The sequence below is a fragment of the Papio anubis genome, unplaced genomic scaffold (assembly GCF_008728515.1).
Source record: "Papio anubis isolate 15944 unplaced genomic scaffold, Panubis1.0 scaffold209, whole genome shotgun sequence".
NCBI classification, from domain to species: domain Eukaryota; kingdom Metazoa; phylum Chordata; class Mammalia; order Primates; family Cercopithecidae; genus Papio; species Papio anubis.
The window spans coordinates 127,211-134,243 of NW_022162121.1; the positions used below are offsets into that span (position 1 = coordinate 127,211).

General features: G+C 45.7%; 1 long non-coding RNA gene across 1 annotated transcript; it reads right to left on the bottom strand.

The window, feature by feature from the left end:
- Positions 1-227: 227 nt before the first annotated feature.
- On the bottom strand, positions 228-3,938 carry LOC116272805. The gene is made up of 2 exons (XR_004181366.1): positions 3,659-3,938; positions 228-367 (listed from the first exon to the last, which is right to left on the bottom strand). It is a non-coding gene; the product is annotated as an uncharacterized LOC116272805 (long non-coding RNA).
- Positions 3,939-7,033: the final 3,095 nt, after the last annotated feature.

A 7,033-nucleotide genomic window follows, 5' to 3' on the forward strand; every position in this document is an offset into this window, starting at 1 on the left:
ACCGGTGAAAAGAAAGGGGATCACTGTTCTGGGTCAATGCCTTTACTTTATAGGTGAGGAAAAAATGAGGCCCAGAGAGGGGAAGTGATTTGCTAAAGATCACACAGCAAAGAATCAGAATCTACAGGGTGTCTGACTCCCAGGTGGGAACTCTCAAAACTCCAACCCGAGTAAGCGTAACCACCTACATGTGAGCAAGCAACACCAAGACTAGGCAAGACAACATCTCCAACAAAAGCAGCTTGATTTTATTGCGGGGAAGCTAGGAAGGAATAGGACAACTGAGGGTCTCCACAGGAACACCATTGCCCAGCATGACTGCCAAGTCCCAGGTCTGTCTGGAAGCCAGGGGAGGAGGATCAGCATCCTAGGAAAGACGGAAAGTTAGGTGGAACAAAGGCGCCATCTGCTGTGGACATAGCAATATTGCAAAGGCAATAAATGCACAAAGAGGCAGGGGTGAGGTGGAAAACCTAGGGTGCAGATGCAGGGGCAGGACTAGAACCCCAATGTCCAGACCTGCACACTGCTCCCATGAAGTCTGTTATACTCCCATGAACCTGTTATACTCAGGTTGGCTGGAACGCATTAACCTTGCTAAGCCAATCACTGCCAAAGCCCTCTTCTGGGGAATTTCCAGGGCTGCCAGGATACTCAGTCAACAGCACTCCCTGTCCTGTTACAGTTTATGTTGGAAAGGCAATGAACAAAAGCATGAGCAAATAAATCTGCCAAGAGTCAGATGATTAAGGTGACTTCAAAACCAATAAACACTCTATCTTTGAGGTTCCCAAGCCTGGCTTCAAGTGGGTCACTGAGGAGCCTCTTAGAGCAGACTTCAAAGACATGTTGCCTGAGCACGTGGACTAAAGCTGGCTTATTTGGGTGATTCTTACAGAGTACTGTGCATCTGAATTTCCAGGAGCCTTTCCATACAATACATGGTTACTGAAATATGTACAGATAAGATTGTATGATGTCTAGAAGTTGCTTCAAAACAATCTGGGCAGGAGGGAGTGGGCATGATGTCTAGAATTTGCTTCAAAATAATCTGGGTGTTTCGTTACCCAGATGAAACAATGAGGACAGTGGAGTTTCTAATTCAAGATGTGTGCATTAGGGCTCCCCCACATGGATATAGATAGCTCCGGAAGAGTTTTTTTCCTTGTCTCCCTTCATTCCTTCTTGTCACAGAGTGCTTTTATCAAAAAATAACAGGCCTTGGTGAAATAAACAAATTGTTGGATCTGGGTGATGGGTACTTGGGGATTCATTCTATCACTCTACTTACATGTGTTTGAAACTTCCTATCATAAAAAATCTAAAATAAATAAAAAGTGCCATGAAAATTACTAAGCCATAGGAAGGAATGATTTACAGATACGTGATATGACCTGAATGAATCTTGAAAACATTATGCTACATGGAAAAAGGCAGACACAAAAAGGTCACATATAATGTAATTCCTTTTATATGATCTGTCCAGGGTAGGCAAATCCAGAGTAGTAGAAAGCAAATTAGTGGCTGCCAGGGGATGGAGAAATGGGTAGTGGGGAGTGACTTCTTAATGGATATAGGGTGTGTTTCTGACATGATGAAAAAGTTTTGAAACTAGAGAGAGGTGGTGGTCATACATTGTGAATGCAACAAATGCCACTAAATGATAGACTTTAGCCCATTTATGCCTAGTGTTCCATTATTGGAATGCTAAGCTTGTGGGAGTTATTTATATCCTACTGCTCAAGGTCATCACCAAGGTTTGATTTTTCACATAAAAAACTTTGCAATATTCAGCATAAATGGGTTAACATAGTTAATTATTATGTCTTGTGAATTTCATCTCAATAAAATAACATGAGAAAACATGTTTTCTATGAGAAAAACACATTAAGCTACACATGGTTTACATCCAACAGACATTACTTTTTTAGTTAAAAAAATTCATATGCCCAGGCCTGGAGTTTCTAATCCAAAATGTGTGCATTAGGGCTCCCCCATGTATATAGCTAGTTCAGGAAGAGTTTTTTTTTTCTTCTCTCCCTCCATTCCTTCTTGTTACAGAGCATTTTCATAAAATACAATCTTACAGGAAGCCCAATATGACACAGGGCTGTTTGGGAGCTATGGAGGGTCCAGAGCCCCATCCACTCACCCTCCCTACGAAACCCTAGGGGTAGAGGAATGATGTAAGAAACACTGTTCTTCAACATGCTGGAAACAGCTGATGTTTTACTTCCCTAGAGGATAAGCCTTCATATGTGGAGAGATTGCACACCATTCCCCACAAGGCAGGAAAGCAGGTTGGAGGTGTTAGCCCCATTTTACCGATGGGAAGACCAAATCTCTGTAATGTAAAAAGTCCCCAAAGTCAGTGTGAAATGAGGACAGAGTTGGAATCAGAATCCCAGATTCCTCGTTATTCATCCTGGGCTCATTCCTGAATATGCATTCTATCTATGGATGGAAAGTGCATGATGAAAACAGATGCATCTGACATCTTGTGACTTGCATGTGATGTTACCACATACACGGAACACTGCCATGGCTCAGGTTCCAAATGTACGCCTTTGGGAAGGAGGCTATCCTTAAAGAGGACCTACCAGTCAGCTGTGGCTGGCCTCTGTCTGCGGGGTCTCCATGGGCCCATTCACAGGGACAATGCCACCAGTAACAGTTACAGAACCCCGATTCAGGATATCTGACTTTCTTCCTGCCTCTGCCACTCACCTGGGTGGGACTTTGGTTGAATCGCTTCCCCTCTCTTGGCCTCATTTTTCTCAGTCACAGTCAGGGCACCAAACCACATCAGAGATGTGGTGATCATTGTAATTCACGAGTCAAATGTGCTACATGGGCAATGGCAGCCAGAAGTGCCCTGCTGAGACTGGCTGGATCAATGAGTAAGGTCTGCCTGGTTCCAGAGTGAAGACTGGTGGCACAGTGCCCCTTACTGCCTCACTGGATTACATAAAAGTGAAGGGAACATCTAGCTCAAACATGCTATTGTTTTTGTACCAGTCTGGACAGAGGGCATGCTCAGGAAGCTAACAGTTTCAAGTAGAGAGGGCGGCACAGTCTGAATTAACTCACTTGGTCAGGGCACAGGAGAATAAGGCCCAAGGCATAAGTGTCAACTCTGATGAGACAGTTTATCAAAGCCAGAGCCACGTGTGGTGATATGTGCCTACAGCTCCAGCTACTTAGAAGGCTGAGGCAGGAGGATCACTTGAGCCCCGGAGTTAAAGGCTATAGTGCACTATGATCACACCTATGAAGAGTTACTACCCTCCAGCCTGGGCCACATGAAACACCGTCTCAAACAGACGAACAAAGGAGCCAAAATGCACTGCTTAGGGTCACAGACTGTAAACTTAAACCCGGCTATCCATGAACTGCAACCCCCAAGTCCAAAAGAGGACTCTGGGAGACTTTACAGTGCTCTGTCCACTCACAGGGGCTGTAAGAATTCCCTGAACTTGTGATTTGCATTAGACAATAATAAAATATTTGTAACCACTTCAAAGAAGGTAGACAGTGGATTGAAAAGAACCCAGGGGGCTCTTCTGCTCCACTCAAGCTCTCAAAAAGGCCAAGGTGTTAGCTCTGATGAGAGGTGTGAGCAGCAGGTTTGTTCAGCAAGTGATGGGGCATTACTCACCTGCCCGCTTTGGTCCATCCTGTGGGCTGTGGGGACCAGGTCCCTACTACTCGAGGCCAAGGTAGGAAACAGTCTTTCCTGTTTTCTTCAGGGTTGCAAGCAGAGTGTCCACGCTGTGCTCAGATTCAATGCAGATCTTCTTGTTGGGCAGGTCAATGTCATACTTAACTCCTGCAGGAAGAGGAAATGGGGTATGGGGAAAGGAAGCACAGACCCTCCCAGTTATAGCAAGAAAGAGTTCAGGCTCTAAATTACTACTCACAACCACCCTTGCCCTTTCCTGTAGAGCAGGGATTGGCGAACTTCTTCTGTAATGGGCCAGAAAGTAAATGTTTTAGGCACTGTGGGCCACATATGGACTCTGTTGTATATTCTGCGTATTTTTTTATAACTCTATTCTTGAACATACAAAAATAGGCTGTGAGCAGGATTTGGTCCATGGGCTGTAGTGTGCTGATCCCTGCTCTATACTAGGGCTTTTTGAGACAGAGACTCACTCTGTTGCCCAGGCTGGAGTGCAGTGGCACAATCTCAGCTCACTGCAACCTCCACCTCCGGGGTTCAAGTGATTCTCATGCCTCAGCCTCCAGAATAGCTGGGATTACAGCCATACGCCACCACATCTGGCTAATTTTTGTATTTTTAGTAGAGACAGGGTTTTGTCATGTTGGCCAGGTTGGTCTCAAACTCCTAATCTCAAGTGATCTGCCCGCGTTGGCCTCCCAAAGAGCTGGGATTACAGGCATGAGGCACTGCGCCCAGCCACGTTTTTTTTTTTTTTTTTTAATTGCAAAGGTAATATAGACATTTTTTTTTCCCCAAAAAAGCAAACATTTCTAAATAAAAGTAGAAGCGGTAAGGCCCCCTATTGATCCTACCCCTTGAGATCACTGTGAACAGTCCGGCTTCTATCCAGACTTTGTCCCAGATAGACAAATGAAAAATAATTTCTCCAAATGGCATCACACTACATAAACAGGTCTTGCTAATATTTTACTTTTTTCTTTATTTATTACTTTTATTTATTTATTTATTTAGAGACACGGTCTCATTGTGTTATCCAGGCTGGAGTGCAGTGGCACAATCACAAATCACTGTATCCTTGAACACCCAGGCTCAGGTGATCCTCCCATCTCAGCCTCCCATGTTGCTGTGACTGCAGGCACATGCCACCATGCCTGGTTAAGTTTTGTATTTTATGTAGAGATAGGCTTTTGCATATTGCCCAGGCTGGTCTTGAACTTCTGGGCTCAAGCGATCTGCCTGCCTTGGCTTCCCAAAGTGCTAGGACTACAGGTGTGAGCCACTGCACCCAGCCCTTTTTTTTTTTTTTTTTTTTTTTGAGACAGAGTCTCGCTCTGTCTCCCAGGCTGGAGTGCAGTGATGTGATCTCAGCTCACTGTAGCCTCTGCCTCCTGGGTTCAAGCGATTCTTCTGCCTCAGCCTCCCGAGTAGCTGGGATTACAGGCATAAGCCACCATGCCTGGCTAATTTTTGTATTTTTAGTAGAGATGGGGTCTTGCCGTGTTGGCCAGGTTGGTCTTGAATTCCTGACCTCAGGCCGGGCGCGGTGGCTCACGCCTGTAATCCCAGCACTTTGGGAGGCCGAGGTGGGCGGATCACAAGGTCAGGAGATCGAGACCACGGTGAAACCCTGTCTCTACTAAAAATACAAAAAATTAGCCGGGCGCGGTGGCAGGCGCCTGTAGTCCCAGCTACTCAGGAGGCTGAGGCAGGAGAATGGCATGAACCCGGGAGGCGGAGCTTGCAGTGAGCCGAGATCGCGCCACTGCACTCCAGCCTGGGCGACAGAGCGAGACTCCGTCTCAAAAAAAAAAAAAGAATTCCTGACCTCAGGTGATCCACCTGCCTCAGTCTCCCAAAGTCTTAGGATTACACTTGAGCCACAGTGCCTGGCCCTATTCTTTTTTTAAAAGCTACAATCTTCCATAGTGTGAACGTACCACACATCCACTTAATTAATCCATGTTAAAGGTCATTGAGGATGCTTCTAATTTTTCACCACTATCACAATGTTATAGCAAACATATTTGAACTTGTCTTAAAAAAACTTATAAAAATATTTTTATACAGTGAATTCACAGAATGGAAATTGTGGGGCGACAGATGTTTGACACATTTTGAATGTTTAATAGACATTGCAAAATTGCCCTCCTAAATGACTATGCCAATTTATAGCTCCCCAGCAGCACATGAGAGGACCCAGAGTTTTACTCTGACAAAAGAGCACACAGAAAGAAAGGAAAAGTCTTGAGAGGTTCTAGGCCTGGCCTCACCATTGACTTGCTGGGTGACCATGGATGGCAGGGGTGGGGTCCTGCTTCTCACAGGCCTCAGTTACCTCATCTGTACATGAAGGATTCAGGGCTGGCCAGCTCCTGTGGTCTTTCCAGCTCAAGAATGCTATTAATCTGTGATTCCTCAGCCCTCGCACTCTTCTTTTAGGGCCCTAAGCAACTCAAAAAACCCTCCTGACTTTCTCAAGAGGCCATCCAAGCAGGGACAGTAGGAAAAGATAGGGAGAAACCTGCCGAAGCTCAAAGGCAGATCCTCCAGCAAGGGGCCTTAAAAATCATATGGTTGGCTGGGCGTGGTGGCTCATGCCTGTAATCCCAGCACTTTGGGAGGCTGAGGCGAGTGGATCACTTGAGGTCAGGAGTTCAAGGCCAGCCTGGCTAACATAGTGAAACTCCATATATAAAAAATATAAAAAAATAATTTTATATTTTAATAAAATATATAAAAATATAAAAATTAGCTCAGTGTGGTGGCATGTGCCTGTAATCCCAGCACTTTGGGAGGCTGAGGCGAGTGGATCACTTGAGGTCAGGAGTTCGAGACCAGCCTGGCTAACATAGTGAAACTCCATATATAAAAAATATAAAAAAATAATTTTATATTTTAATAAAATATATAAAAATATAAAAATTAGCTCAGTGTGGTGGCATGTGCCTGTAATCCCAACTACTCGGGAGGCTGGGGCAGGAGAAGTGCTTGAACCTGGGAGGCAGAGGTTGCAGAGAGCCGAGATCACACCACTGCACTCCAGCCTGGGAGACAGAGTGAGACTCCTCAAAAACAAAAACAGGCTGGGCGCGGTGGCTCAAGCCTGTAATCCCAGCACATTGGGAGGCCGAGACGGGCGGATCACGAGGTCAGGAGATTGAGAGCATCCTGGCTAACACGGTGAAACCCCACCTCTACTGAAAAATACAAAAACTAGCCAGGCGAGGTGGCAGGCGCCTGTAGTCCCAGCTACTTGGAAGGCTGAGGCAGGAGAATGGCGTGAACCCGGGAGGCGGAGCTTGCAGTGAGCTGAGATTCGGCCACTGCACTCCAGCCTGGGCGACAGTC